This window comes from Schistocerca serialis, chromosome 3, assembly GCF_023864345.2.
Source record: "Schistocerca serialis cubense isolate TAMUIC-IGC-003099 chromosome 3, iqSchSeri2.2, whole genome shotgun sequence".
NCBI lineage: Eukaryota > Metazoa > Arthropoda > Insecta > Orthoptera > Acrididae > Schistocerca > Schistocerca serialis.
Window position 1 is genome coordinate 1,076,515,325 of NC_064640.1, and position 15,605 is coordinate 1,076,530,929.

Sequence of the window (15,605 nt, forward strand, 5' to 3'; positions counted from 1 at the left end):
TAAATACAAAAGGCACAATGCCGACTTAAGTACAGGAAGACTGACGCTTCTTACTGTCTATGTTTTGAAACATTCCTGTGACACTAGTTCTAGATTCCGATGCTTCTGTTCAGGTTTACTGTATCCCTCTGACCTTCTTATTGATGATGAACCACAGAAATTGCATCGGAATTAAATACAAAAGGCACAATGCCGACTTAAGTACAAGAAGACTAACTCTTCTTACTGACTATGTTTTGAACCATTCCTGTGACACTAGTTATAGATTACGAATATTCACTTCAGGTTTACTGAATCCCTTGGACCTTCTTATTGACGATGAAACACAGAAATTGCATCGGAATTAAATAGAGAAGGCACAATGCCGACTTAAGTACAAGAAGACTTACTCCTCTTACTGACTATGTTTGGAACCATTCCTGTGACACTAGTTATAGATTCCGATGCTTCACTTCAGGTTTACTGTATCCCTCTTACCTTCGTATTGACGATGAAACACAGATATTGCATCGGAATTAAGTAGAAAAGGCACGATGCCGACTTAAGTACAAGAAGACTGACTCTTCTTACTGTCTATGATTTGAACCATCACTGTGACACTAGTTATGTATTCCTTTGCTTCACTTCAGGTTTTCTGTACCCGTTGGACCTTCTTATTGACGATGAAACACAGAAATTGCATCGGAATTAAATACAAAAGGCACAATGCCGACTTAAGTACAAGAAGACTGACTCTTCCTACTGTCTATGTTTTGAACGATTCCTGTGACATTAGTTATAGATTCCGATGCTTCACTTCAGGTTTACTGTATCCCTTGGACATTCTTATTGATGATGAAACACAGATATTGCATCGGAATTAAATACAAAACGCACAATGCCGACTTAAGTACAAGAAGACTGAATCTTCTTACTGACTATGTTTTGAACCATTCCTATGACACTAGTTACAGATTCCGATGCCTCACTTCAGGTTTACTGTATCCCTCTGACCTTCTTTTTGACGATGAAACACAGAAATTGCATCGGAAATAAATACAAAAGGCACGATGCCGACATAAGTATATGTAGACTGTATCTTCCCATTGTCTATGTTTTGAACCATTCCTGTGACACTTGTTATAGATTCCGATGCTTCATTTCAGGTTTACTGTATCCCTTGGATCTTCTTACTGACGATGAAACACAGACAGTGCATCGGAGTTAAATACGAAAGCCACAATGCCCACTTAAGTAAAAGAAGACTGACTCTTCCTACTGGCTATGTTTTGAACCATTCCTGTGACACTAGTTATAGAGTCCGATGCTTCACTTCAAGTTTACTGTATCCCTCTGACCTTCTTTTTGACGATGAAACAAATAAATTTCATCGGAATCAAATAGAAAAGGCACAATGCCGACTAAGGTACAAGAAGACTGACTCCTCCTACCATCAATGTTTTGAACCATTTCTGTGACACTAGTTATAGATTCCGATGCTTCACCTCAGATTTACTGTATCCCTTGGACCTACTTATTGACGATGAAACACAGAAATTGCATCGGAAATAAATACAAATGGCACAATGCTGACTTAAGTACAAGAAGACTGACTCTCCTTACTCTCTATGTTTTGAACAATTCCTGTGAAACTAGATATAGATTGCGATGCTTCACATCAGGTTTACTGTATCCCTTGGACCTTCTTATTGACGATGAAACACAGAAATGGCATAGGAATTAAATAGAAAAGGCACATGGCCGACTTAAGTATATGAAGACTGTCTCTTCTTACTGTCTATGTTTTGAACCATTCCAGTGACGCTAGTTACAGATTCCGATGCTTCACTTCAGGTTTACTGTATCCCTCTGACCTTCTTATTGAAGATGAAACACAGAAATTGCATCGGAATTAAATAGAAAAGGCACGATGCCGACTTAAGTACAAGAAGACTGACACTTCTTACCGTCTATGATTTGAAACATTCCTGTGACACTAGTTATAGATTCCTTTGCTTCACTTCAGGCTTTCTGTATCCGTTGAACCTTCTAATTGACGATGAAACACAGAAATTGCGCGGAATTAAATACAAAAGGCACAATGCCGACTTAAGTACAAGAAGACTGACTCTTCCTACTGTCTATGTTTTGAACGATTCCTGTGACATTAGTTATAGATTCCGATGCTTCATTACAGGTTTACTGTATCCCTTGGATCTTCTTATTGACGATGAAACACAGACAGTGCATCGGAGTTAAATACGAAAGCCACAATGCCCACTTAAGTAAAAGAAGACTGACTCTTCCTATTGTCTATGTTTTGAACCATTCCTATGACACTAGTTATAGAGTCCGATGCTTGACTTTAAGTTCACTGTATCCCTCTGACCTTCTTTTTGACGATGAAACGCAGAAATTGCATCGGAATTAAATAGAAAAGGCACAATGCTGACTTAAGTACAAGAAGACTGACTCTTCCTACTGTCAATGAGTTGAAACATTCCTGTGACACTAGTTATAGATTCCGATGCTTCACCTCAGATTTACAGTATCCCTTGGACCTTCTTATTGACGATGAAACACAGAAATTGCATCGGAAGTAAATACAAAAGCCACAATGCCGACTTAAGTACAAGAAGACTGACTCTTCTTACTGACTGCTTTGAACCATTCCTGTGACACTAGTTATAGATTCCGATGCTTCACTTCAGGTTTACTGTATCCCTCTGACCTTCTTATTGACGATGAAACACAGAAATTGCATCGGAATTAAATACAAAAGGCACAATGCCGACTTATGTCCACGAAGACTGACTCTTCTTTTTGTCTATGTTTTGAACCATTCCTGTGACACTAGTTATAGATTCCGATGCTTCACTTCAGGTTTACTGTATCCCTTTGACCTTCTTATTGACGATGAAACACAGAAATTGCATAAGAATTAAATACAAAAGGCACAATGCCGACTTAAGTACGGGAAGACTGACGCTTCTTAATGTCTATGTTTTGAACCATTCCTGTGACACTAGTTATAGACTCCGTTGCTTCACTTCAGGTTTACTGTATCCCTCTGACCTTCTTATTGACGATGAAACACAGAAATTGCATCGGAATTAAATGCAAAAGGCACAAACCGACTTAAGTACAAGAAGACTGACTCTTCGTACTGACTATGTTTTGAACCATTCCTGTGACACTAGTTATAGATTACGATGATTCACTTCAGGTTTACTGTATCCCTTGCCTTCTTATTGACGATGAAACACAGAAATTGCATCGGAATTAAATACAGAAGGCACAATGCCGACTTAAGTACAAGAAGAATGACTCCTCTTACTGCCTATGTTTGGAACCCTTCCTGTGACACTAGTTATAGATTCCGATGCTTCACTTCAGGTTTACTGTATCCCTCTGACCTTCTTATTGACGATGAAACACAGATATTGGATTGGAATTAAATAGAAAAGGCACATTGCCGACTTAAGAACAAGAAGACTGACTCTTCTTACTGACAATGTTTTGAACCATTCCTGAGACACTAGTTATAGATTCCGATGCTTCACATCAGGTTTACTGTATCCCTTGGACGCTCTTATTGACGATGAAACTCAGAAAATGCATCGGAATTAAATAGAAAAGGCACAATGCCGACTTAAGTACAAGGAGACTGACTATTCTTACTGACCATGCTTTGAACCATTCGTGTAGCACTAGATATTGATTCCGATGCTTCACTTCAGGTTTATTGTATCCCTCTGACCTTCTTATTGACGATGAAACACAGAAATTGCATCGGAATTAAATAGAAAAGGCACAATGCCGACTTAAGTACAAGAAGACTGACTCTTCTTACTGTCTAAGTTTTGAACCATTCCTGTGACGCTAGTTACAGATTCCGGTGCTTCACTTCAGGGTTACTGTATCCCTCTGACCTTCTTATTGACGAAGAAACACAGATATCGCATCGGAAATAAATACAAAAAGCACAATGCCGACTTAAGTACAAGAAGACTGACTTTTCTTACTGACTATGTTTTGAACCATTCCTGTGACACTAGTTATAGATTCCGATGCTTCACCTCAGATTTACTGTATCCCTTGGACGTTCTTATTGACGATGAAACACAGAAATTGCATCGGAAGTAAATACAAAAGGCACAATGCCGACTTAAGTACAGGAAGACTGACGCTTCTTACTGTCTATGTTTTGAACCATTCCTGTGACACTAGTTGTAGATTCCGATGCTTCTCTTCAGCTTTACTGTATCCCTCTGACCTTCTTATTGACGATGAAACACAGAAATTGCATCGGAATTAAATACAAAAGGCACAATGCCGACTTAAGTACAAGAAGACTGACTCTTCGTACTGACTATGTTTTGAACCATTCCTGTGACACTAGTTATAGATTCCGATGCTTCACTTCAGTTTTACTGTATCCCTCTGACCTTCTTATTGACGATGAAACACAGAAATTGCATCGGAATTAAATACAAATGGCACAATGCTGACTTAAGTACAAGAAGACTGACTCTCCTTACTGTCTATGTTTTGAACCATTCCTGTGAAACTAGATATAGATTCCGATGCTTCACATCAGGTGTACTGTATCCCTTGGAACTTCTTCTTGACGATGAAACACAGAAATGGCATCGGAATTAACTAGAAAAGGCACATGGCCGACTTAAGTACAAGAAGACTGACTCTTCTTACTGTGTATGTTTTGAACCATTCCTGTGAGGCTAGTTACAGATTCCGATGCTTCACTTCAGGTTTACTGTATCCCTCTGACCTTCTTATTGACGATGAAACACAGAAATTGCATCGGAATTAAATAGAAAAGGCACGATGCCGACTTAAATACAAGAAGACTGACTCTTCTTACTGTCTATGATTTGAACCACTCCTGTGACATTAGCTATAGATTCCGATGCTTCCCTTCAGGTTTAGTGTATCCGTTGGACCCTCTTATTGACGATGAAACACAGAAATTGCATCGGAATTAAATACAAAAGGCACAATGCCGACTTAAGTATAAGAAGACTGACTCTTCCTACTGTCTATGTTTTGAACGATTCCTGTGACATTAGTTATAGATTACGATGCTTCACTTCAGGTTTACTGTATCCTTTGGACCTACTTATTGATGATGAAACACAGAAATTGCATCGGAATTAAATACAAAAGGAACAATGCCGACTTAAGTACAAGAAGACTGAATCTTCTTACTGACTATGCTTTGAACTGTTCCTGTGACACTACTTATAGATTCCGATGCTTCACTTCAGGTTTACTGTATCCCTCTGACCTTCTTATTGACGATGCAACACAGAAATTGCATCGGAAATAAATACAAAAGGCACGATGCCGACTTAAGTATATGTAGACTGTATCTTCCCATTGTCTATGTTTTGAACCATTCCTGTGACACTTGTTATAGATTCCGATGCTTCACTTCAGTTTTACTGTATCCCTCTGACCTTCTTATTGACGATGAAACACAGAAATTGCATCGGAATTAAGTAGAAAAGGCACATTGCTGACTTAAGTACAGGAAGACTGACGCTTCTTACTGTCTATGTTTTGAACCATTCCTGTGACACTAGTTGTAGATTCCGATGCTTCTCTTCAGCTTTACTGTATCCCTCTGACCTTCTTTTTGACGATAAAACACAGAAATTGCATCGGAATTAAATAGAAAAGGCACAATGCCGACTTAAGTACAAGAAGACTGTCTCTTCCTATTGTCAATGTTTTGAACCATTCCTGTGACACTAGTTATAGATTCCGATGCTTCACCTCAGATTTACTGTATCCCTTGGACGTTCTTATTGACGATGAAACACAGAAATTGCATCGGAAGTAAATACAAAAGGCACAATGCCGACTTAAGTACAGGAAGACTGACGCTTCTTACTGTCTATGTTTTGAACCATTCCTGTGACACTAGTTGTAGATTCCGATGCTTCTCTTCAGCTTTACTGTATCCCTCTGACCTTCTTATTGACGATGAAACACAGAAATTGCATCGGAATTAAATACAAAAGGCACAATGCCGACTTAAGTACAAGAAGACTGACTCTTCGTACTGACTATGTTTTGAACCATTCCTGTGACACTAGTTATAGATTACGAAGATTCACTTCAGGTTTACTGAATCCCTTGGACCTTCTTATTGACGATGAAACACAGAAATTGCATCGGAATTAAATTGAGAAGGCACAATGCCGACTTAAGTACAAGAAGACTGACTCCTCTTACTGACTATGTTTGGAACCATTCCTGTGACACTAGTTATAGATTCCGATGCTTCACTTCAGGTTTACTGTATCCCTCTGACCTTCTTATTGACGATGAAACACAGATATTGCATCGGAATTAAGTAGAAAAGGCACATTGCTGACTTAAGAACAAGAAGACTGACTCTTCTTACTGACTATGTTTTGAACCATTCCTGTGACACTAGTTATAGATTCTGATGCTTCACTTCAGGTTTATTGTATCCCTTGGACGCTCTAATTGACGATGAAACACAGAAATTGCATCGGAATTAAATAGAAAAGGCACAATGCCGACTTAAGTACAAGGAGACTGACTCTTGTTACTGACTATGCTTTGAACCATTCCTGTGGCACTACATATTTATTCCGATGCTTCACTTCCGGTTTATTGTATACCTCTGCCATTCTTATTGACGATGAAACACAGAAATTGCATCATTATTAAATAGAAAATGCACAATGCCGACTTAAGTACAAGAAGACTGACTCTTCTTACTGTCTAAGTATTGAACCATTCCTCTGACGCTAGTTACAGATTCCGGTGCTTCACTTCAGGGTTACTGTATCCCTTGGACCTTCTTATTGACGATGAAACACAGAAATTGCATCGGAAGTAAATACAAAAGCCACAATGCCGACTTAAGTACAAGAAGACTGACTCTTCTTACTGACTGTTTTGAACCATTCCTGTGACACTAGTTATAGATTCCGATGCTTCACTTCAGGTTCACTGTATCCCTCTGACCTTCTTATTGACGATGAAACACAGAAATTGCATCGGAATTAAATACAAAATGCACAATGCCGACTTAGGTACAGGAAGACTGACGCTTCTTACTGTCTATGTTTTGAACCATTCCTGTGACACTAGTTATAGATTCCGATGCTTCACTTCAGGTTTACTGTATCCCTCTTACCTTCTTATTGACGATGAAACAAAGAAATTGCATCGGAATTAAGTAGAAAAGGCACATTGCTGACTTAAGAACAAGAAGACTGACTCTTCTTACTGACTATGTTTTGAACCATTCCTGTGACACTAGTTATAGATTCCGATGCTTCACTTCAGGTTTACTGTATCCCTTTGACGCTCTTATTGACGATCAAACACAGTAATTGCATCGGAATTAAATAGAAAAGGCACAATGCCGACTTAAGTACAAGGAAACTGACTCTCCTTACTGACTATGCTTTGAACCATTCCTGTGGCACTAGATGTTGATTCCGATGCTTCACGTCAGGTTTATTGTATCCCTCTGACCTTCTTTTTGACGATAAAACACAGAAATTGCATCGGAATTAAATAGAAAAGGCACAATGCCGACTTAAGTACAAGAAGACTGTCTCTTCCTACTGTTAATGTTTTGAACCATTCCTGTGACACTAGTTATAGATTCCGATGCTTCACTTCAGGTTTACTGTATCCCTCTGACCTTCTTATTGACGATGAAACACAGATATTGCATCGGAATTAAGTAGAAAAGGCACATTGCTGACTTAAGAACAAGAAGACTGACTCTTCTTACTGACTATGTTTTGAACCATTCCTGTGACACTAGTTATAAATTCCGATGCTTCACTTCAGGTTTATTGTATCCCTTGGACGCTCTTATTGACGATGAAACACAGAAATTGCATCGGAATTAAATAGAAAAGGCACAATGCCGACTTAAGTACAAGAAGACTGACTCTTCTTACTGTCTAAGTTTTGAACCATTCCTGTGACGCTAGTTACAGATTCCGGTGCTTCACTTCAGGGTTACTGTATCCCTTGGACCTTCTTATTGACGATGAAACACAGATATTGCATCGGAAATAAATACAAAAGGCACAATGCCGACTTAAGTACAAGAAGACTGACTCTTCTTACTGACTATGTTTTGAACCATTCCTGTGACACTAGTTAGAGATTCCGATGCTTCACTTCAGGTTTACTGTATGCCTCTAACTTTCTAATTAACGATGAAACACAGTAATTGCATCGGCATTAAATTGAAAAGGGCTTAGTGCTGATTTAAGTACAAGAATACTGACTCTTCTTACTGTCTATGTTTTGAACCATTCCTGTGACACTAGTTATTGATTCCGATGGTTTACTTCAGGTTTACTGTATCCCTTGGACCTTATTATTTACGATGAAACACAGAAATTGCATCGGAATTAAATCAAAAGGCACAATGAGGACTTAAGTACAAGAAGACTGACTCTTCATACTGACTATGTTTTGAACCATTCCTGTGACACTAGTTATGGATTCCGATGCTTCACTTCAGGTTTGCTGTATTCCTCTGACCGTCTTATTGAAGATGAAACACAGAAATTGCATCCGAATTAAATACAAAAGGCACAATGCCGACTTAAGTACATGTAGACTGACTCTTCCTACTTTCTATGTTTTAAAACATTCCTGTGACACTAGTTACAGATTCCGATGCTTCATTTTGAGTTTACTCTATCCCATGGACCTTCTTATTGACGATGAAACACAGAAAGTGCATCGGAATTGAAAAGAAAAGCACAATGTTGATTTAAGTACAAGAAGACTGACTCTTCCTACTTTCCATGCTTTGAACCATTCCTGTGACACTAGTTGTAGATTCCGATGCTTCACTTCAGGTTTACTGTATCCCTTGGACCTTCTTACTGACGATGAAACACAGAAATTGCATCGGAATTAAATACAAAAGGCACAATGCCGAGTTAAGTACAAGAAGACTGACTCTTCTTACTGACTGTTTTGAACCATTCCTGTGACACTAGTTATAGATTCCGATGCTTCACTTCAGGTTTACTGTATCCCTCTGACCTTCTTATTGACGATGAAACACAGAAATTGAATCGGAATTAAATACAAAACGTACAATGCCGACTTAAGTACAAGAAGACTGACTCTTCTTTTTGTCTGGGTTTTGAACCACTCCTGTGACACTAGTTATAGATTCCGATGCTTCACTTCAGGTTTACAGTTTCCCTTGGACCTTCTTATTGACGATGAAACACAGAAATTGCATCGGAATTAAATAGAAAAAGCACAATGCCGACATAAGTACAAGAAGACTGACTCTTCTTACTGACTATGATTTGAACCATTCCTGTGACACTAGTTATAGATTACGATGGTTCACTTCAGGTTTACTGTATCCCTTGGACGTTCTTATTGACGATGAAACACAGAAAGTGCATCGGAATTAAATAGAAAAGGCACAATGCTGACTTAAGTACAAGAAGACTGACTCTTCCTACTTTCTATGTTTTGAACCATTCCTGTGACACTAGTTATAGATTCCGATGCTTCACTTCAGGTACACTGCATCCCTCTGACCTTCTTATTGACGATGAAACACAGAAATTGCATCGGAATGAAATACAAAAGCACAATGCCGACTTAAGTACAAGAAGACTGACCTTTCTTACTGTCTAAGCTTTGAACCATGCCTGTGACACTAGTTATAGATTCCGATGCTTCACTTCAGGTTTATTGTATCCCTTGGACCTTCTTATTGACGATGAAACACAGAAATTGCATCGGAATTAAAAACAAAAGGCACAATGCCGACTTAAGTACAATAAGACTGACTCTTCCTACTGTCTATGTTTTGAACCATTCCATTGACCCTAGTTATAGATTCAAATGCTTCACTCCAGGTTTACTGTATCCCTCTGACCATCTTATTGACGATGAAACACAGAAATTGCATCAGAATTAAATACAAATGGCACAATGCCGACTTAAGTACAAGAAGACGGACTCTTCCTACTGTCTATGTTTTGAACCATTCGTGTGACACTAGTTATATATTCCGAAGCTTCACTTCAGGTTTACTGTATCCCTTGGACGTTCTTATTGACGATGAAACACAGATATGGCATCGGAAATAAATACAAAAGGCACAATGCCGACTTAAGTACAAGAAGACTGACTTTTCTTACTCACTATGTTTTGAACCATTCCTGTGACACTAGTTAGAGATTCCGATGCTTCACTTCAGGTTTACTGTATGCCTCTAACTTTCTAATTAACGATGAAACACAGTAATTGCATCGGCATTAAATTGAAAAGGGCATAGTGCTGATTTAAGTACAAGAATACTGACTCTTCTTACTGTCTATGTTTTGAACCATTCCTGTGACACTAGTTATTGATTCCGATGCTTTACTTCAGGTTTACTGTATCCCTTGGACCTTCTTATTGACGATGAAACACAGTAATTGCATCGGAATTAAATTGAATAGGGCACAATGCCGACTTAAGTACAAGAAGACTGACACTTCTTACTGTCAATGTTTTGAACCATTCCTGTGACACTAGTTATAGATTCCGATGCTTCACCTCAGATTTACTGTATCCCTTGGACCTTCTTATTGACGATGAAACACAGAAATAGCATCGGAATTAAATACAAAAGGCACAATGCCGACTTAAATACAAGAAGACTGACCCTTCTTACTGTCTATGTTTAGAACCATTCCTGTGACACTAGTTATAGATTCCGATGCTTCACTTCAGGTATACTGTATCCCTCTGACCTTCTTATTGACGATGAAACACAGAAATTGCATCGGAATGAAATACAAAAGCACAATGCCGACTTAAGTACAAGAAGACTGACTCTTCCTACTTTCTATGTTTTGAACCATTCCTGTGACACTAGTTATAGTTTCCGATGCTTCACTTCAGGTATACTGTATCCCTCTGACCTTCTTATTGACGATGAAACACAGAAATTGCATCGGAATGAAATACAAAAGCACAATGCCGACTTAAGTACAAGAAGACTGACCTTTCTTACTGTCTATGCTTTGAACCATGCCTGTGACACTAGTTATAGATTCCGATGCTTCACTTCAGTTTTATTGTATCCCTTGGACCTTCTTATTGACGATGAAACACAGAAATTGCATCGGAATTAAAAACAAAAGGCACAATGCCGACTTAAGTACAATAAGACTGACTCTTCCTACTGTCTATGTTTTGAACCATTCCATTGACCCTAGTTATAGATTCAAATGCTTCACTCCAGGTTTACTGTATCCCTCTGACCTTCTTATTGACGATGAAACACAGAAATTGCATCAGAATGAAATACAAATGGCACAATGCCGACTTAAGTACAAGAAGACTGACTCTTCCTGCTGTCTATATTTGAACCATTCGTGTGACACTAGTTATATATTCCGAAGCTTCACTTCAGGTTTACTGTATCCCTTGGACGTTCTTATTGACGATGAAACACAGAAATTGCATCGAAATTAAATACAAAAGGCACAATGCCGACTTAAGTAAATGTAGACTGATTCTTCCTACTGTCTATGCTTTGAAACATTCCTGTGACCTTAGTTATTGATTCCGATGCTTCATTTCAGGTTTACTGTATCCCTTGGACGTTCTTATTGACGATGAAACACAGAATGTGCATCGGAATTAAATAGAAAAGGCACAATGCCGTTTTAAGAACATGAAGACTGACTCTTCCTACTGTCTATGTTTTGAACCATTCCTGTGACACTAGTTATAGATTCCGATGCTTCACTTCAGGTTTACTGTATCACTCTGACCTTCTTTTTGACGATGAAACACAGAAATTGCATCGGAATTAAATACAAAAGGCACAATGCCGACTTAAGTACAAGAAGACTGACTCTTCTTTTTGTCTATGTTTTGAACCATACCTGTGACACTAGTTGTAGATTCCGATGCTTCACTTCAGGTTTACAGAATCCCTTGGACCCTCTTATTGACGATGAAACACAGATATTGCATCGGAATTAAGTAGAAAAGGCACATTGCTGACTTAAGAACAAGAAGACTGACTCTTCTTACTGACTATGTTTTGAACCATTCCTGTGACACTAGTTATAGATTCTGATACTTCACTTCAGGTTTATTGTATCCCTTGGACGCTCTTATTGACGATGAAACACAGAAATGGCATCGGAATTAAATAGAAAATGAACAATGCCGACTTAAGTTCAAGGAGACTGACTCTTGTTACTGACTATGCTTTGAACCATTCCTGTGGCACTACATATTGATTCCGAATCTTCACTTCAGGTTTATTGTATCCCTCTGCCTTTCTTATTGACGATGAAACACAGAAATTGCATCGGAATTAAATAGAGAAGGCACAATGCCGACTTAAGTACAAGAAGACTAACTCTTCTTACTGACTATGTTTTGAACCATTCCTGTGACACTAGTTATAGATTACGAATATTCACTTCATGTTTACTGAATCCCTTGGACCTTCTTATTGACGATGAAACACAGAAATTGCATCGGAATTAAATAGAGAAGGCACAATGCCGACTTAAGTACAAGAAGACTGACTCCTCTTACTGTCTAAGTTTTGAACCATTCCTGTGACGCTAGTTACAGATTCCGGTGCTTCACTTCAAGGTTACTGTATCCCTTGGACCTTCTTATTGACGATGAAACACAGATATTGCATCGGAAATAAATACAAAAGGCACATTGCCGACTTAAGTACAAGAAGACTGACTTTTCTTACTGACTATGTTTTGAACCATTCCTGTGACACTAGTTAGAGATTCCGATGCTTCACTTCAGGTTTACTGTATGCCTCTAACTTTCTAATTATGATGAAACACAGTAATTGCATCGGCATTAAATTGAAAAGGGCATAGTGCTGATTTAAGTACAAGAATACTGACTCTTCTTACTGTCTATGTTTTGAACCATTCCTGTGACACTAGTTATTGATTCCGATGCTTTACTTCAGGTTTACTGTATCCCTTGGACCTTCTTATTGACGATGAAACACAGAAATTGCATCGGAATTAAAAACAAAAGGCACAATGCCGACTTAAGTACAATAAGACTGACTCTTCCTACTGTCTATGTTTTGAACCATTCCATTGACCCTAGTTATAGATTCAAATGCTTCACTCCAGGTTTACTGTATCCCTCTGACCTTCTTATTGACGATGAAACACAGAAATTGCATCAGAATTAAATACAAATGGCACAATGCCGACTTAAGTACAAGAAGACTGACTCTTCCTACTGTCTATGTTTTGAACCATTCGTGTGACACTAGTTATATATTCCGAAGCTTCACTTCAGGTTTACTGTATACCTTGGACGTTCTTATTGACGATGAAACACAGAAATTGCATCGAAATTAAATACAAAAGGCACATTGCCGACTTAAGTAAATGTAGACTGATTCTTCCTACTGTCTATGTTTTGAAACATTCCTGTGACCTTAGTTATTGATTCCGATGCTTCATTTCAGGTTTACTGTATCCCTTGGACGTTCTTATTGACGATGAAACACAGAATGTGCATCGGAATTAAATAGAAAAGGCACAATGCCGTTTTAAGAACAAGAAGACTGACTCTTCCTACTGTCTATGTTTTGAACCATTCCTGTGACACTAGTTATAGATTCCGATGCTTAACTTCAGGTTTACTGTATCACTCTGACCATCTTTTTGACGATGAAACACAGAAATTGCATCGGAATTAAATACAAAAGGCACAATGCCGACTTAAGTACAAGAAGACTGACTCTTCTTTTTGTCTATGTTTTGAACCATACCTGTGACACTAGTTATAGATTCCGATGCTTCACTTCAGGTTTACAGTATCCCTTGGACCCTCTTATTGACGATGAAACACAGATATTGCATCGGAATTAAGTAGAAAAGGCACATTGCTGACTTAAGAACAAGAAGACTGACTCTTCTGACTGACTATGTTTTGAACCATTCCTGTAACACTAGTTACAGATTACGAAGATTCACTTCAGGTTCACTGAATCCCTTGGACCTTCTTATTGACGATGAAACCCAGAAATTGCATCGGAATTAAATAGAGAAGGCACAATGCCGACTTAAGTACAAGAAGACTGACTCCTCTTACTGACTATGTTTTGAACCATTCCTGTGACACTAGTTATTGATTCCGATGCTTCACTTCAGGTTCACTGTATCCCTCTGACCTTCTTATTGACGATGAAACACAGATAATGCATCGGAATTAAGTAGAAAAGGCACATTGCTGACTTAAGAACAAGAAGACTGACTCTTCTTACTGACTATGTTTTGAACCATTCCTGTGACACTAGTTATGGATTCTGATGCTTCACTTCAGGTTTATTGTATCCCTTGGACGCTCTTATTGACGATGAAACACAGAAATGGCATCGGAATTAAATAGAAAAGGCACAATGCCGACTTAAGTTCAAGAAGACTGACTCTTGTTACTGACTATGCTTTGAACCATTCCTGTGGCACTACATATTGATTCCAAATCTTCACTTCAGGTTTATTGTATCCCTCTGCCATTCTTATTGACGATGAAACACAGAAATTGCATCATAATTAAATAGAAAAGGCACAATGCCGACTTAAGTACAAGTAGACTGACTCTTCTTACTGTCTAAGTATTGAACCATTCCTGTGACGCTAGTTACAGATTCCGGTGCTTCACTTCAGGGTTACTGTATCCCTTGGACCTTCTTATTGACGATGAAACACAGAAATTGCATCGGAATGAAATACAAAAGCACAATGCCGACTTAAGTACGAGAAGACTGACCTTTCTTACTGTCTATGCTTTGAACCATGCCTGTGACACTAGTTATAGATTCCGATGCTTCACTTCAGGTTTATTGTATCCCTTGGACGCTCTTATTGACGATGAAACACAGAAATTGCATCGGAATTAAATAGAAAAGGCACAATGCCGACTTAAGTACAAGAAGACTGACTCTTCTTACTGTCTAAGTTTTGAACCATTCCTGTGACGCTAGTTACAGATTCCGGTGCTTCACTTCAAGGTTACTGTATCCCTTGGACCTTCTTATTGACGATGAAACACAGATATTGCATCGGAAATAAATACAAAAGGCACAATGTCGACTAAAGTACAAGAAGACTGACTTTTCTTACTGACTATGTTTTGAACCATTCCTGTGACACTAGTTAGAGATTCCGATGCTTCACTTCAGGTTTACTGTATGCCTCTAACTTTCTAATTAACGATGAAACACAGTAATTGCATCGGCATTAAATTGAAAAGGGCAAAGTGCTGATTTAAGTACAAGAATACTGACTCTTCTTACTCTCTATGTTTTGAACCATTCCTGTGACACTAGTTATTGATTCCGATGCTTTACTTCAGGTTTACTGTATCCCTTGGACCTTCTTATTGACGATGAAACACAGAAATTGCATCGGAATTAAATACAAAAGGCACAGTGAGGACTTAAGTACAAGAAGACTGACTCTTCATACTGACTATGTGTTGAACCATTTCTGTTACACTAGTTATAGATCCCGATTCTTCACTTCAGGTTTACTGTATACCTCTGACCGTCT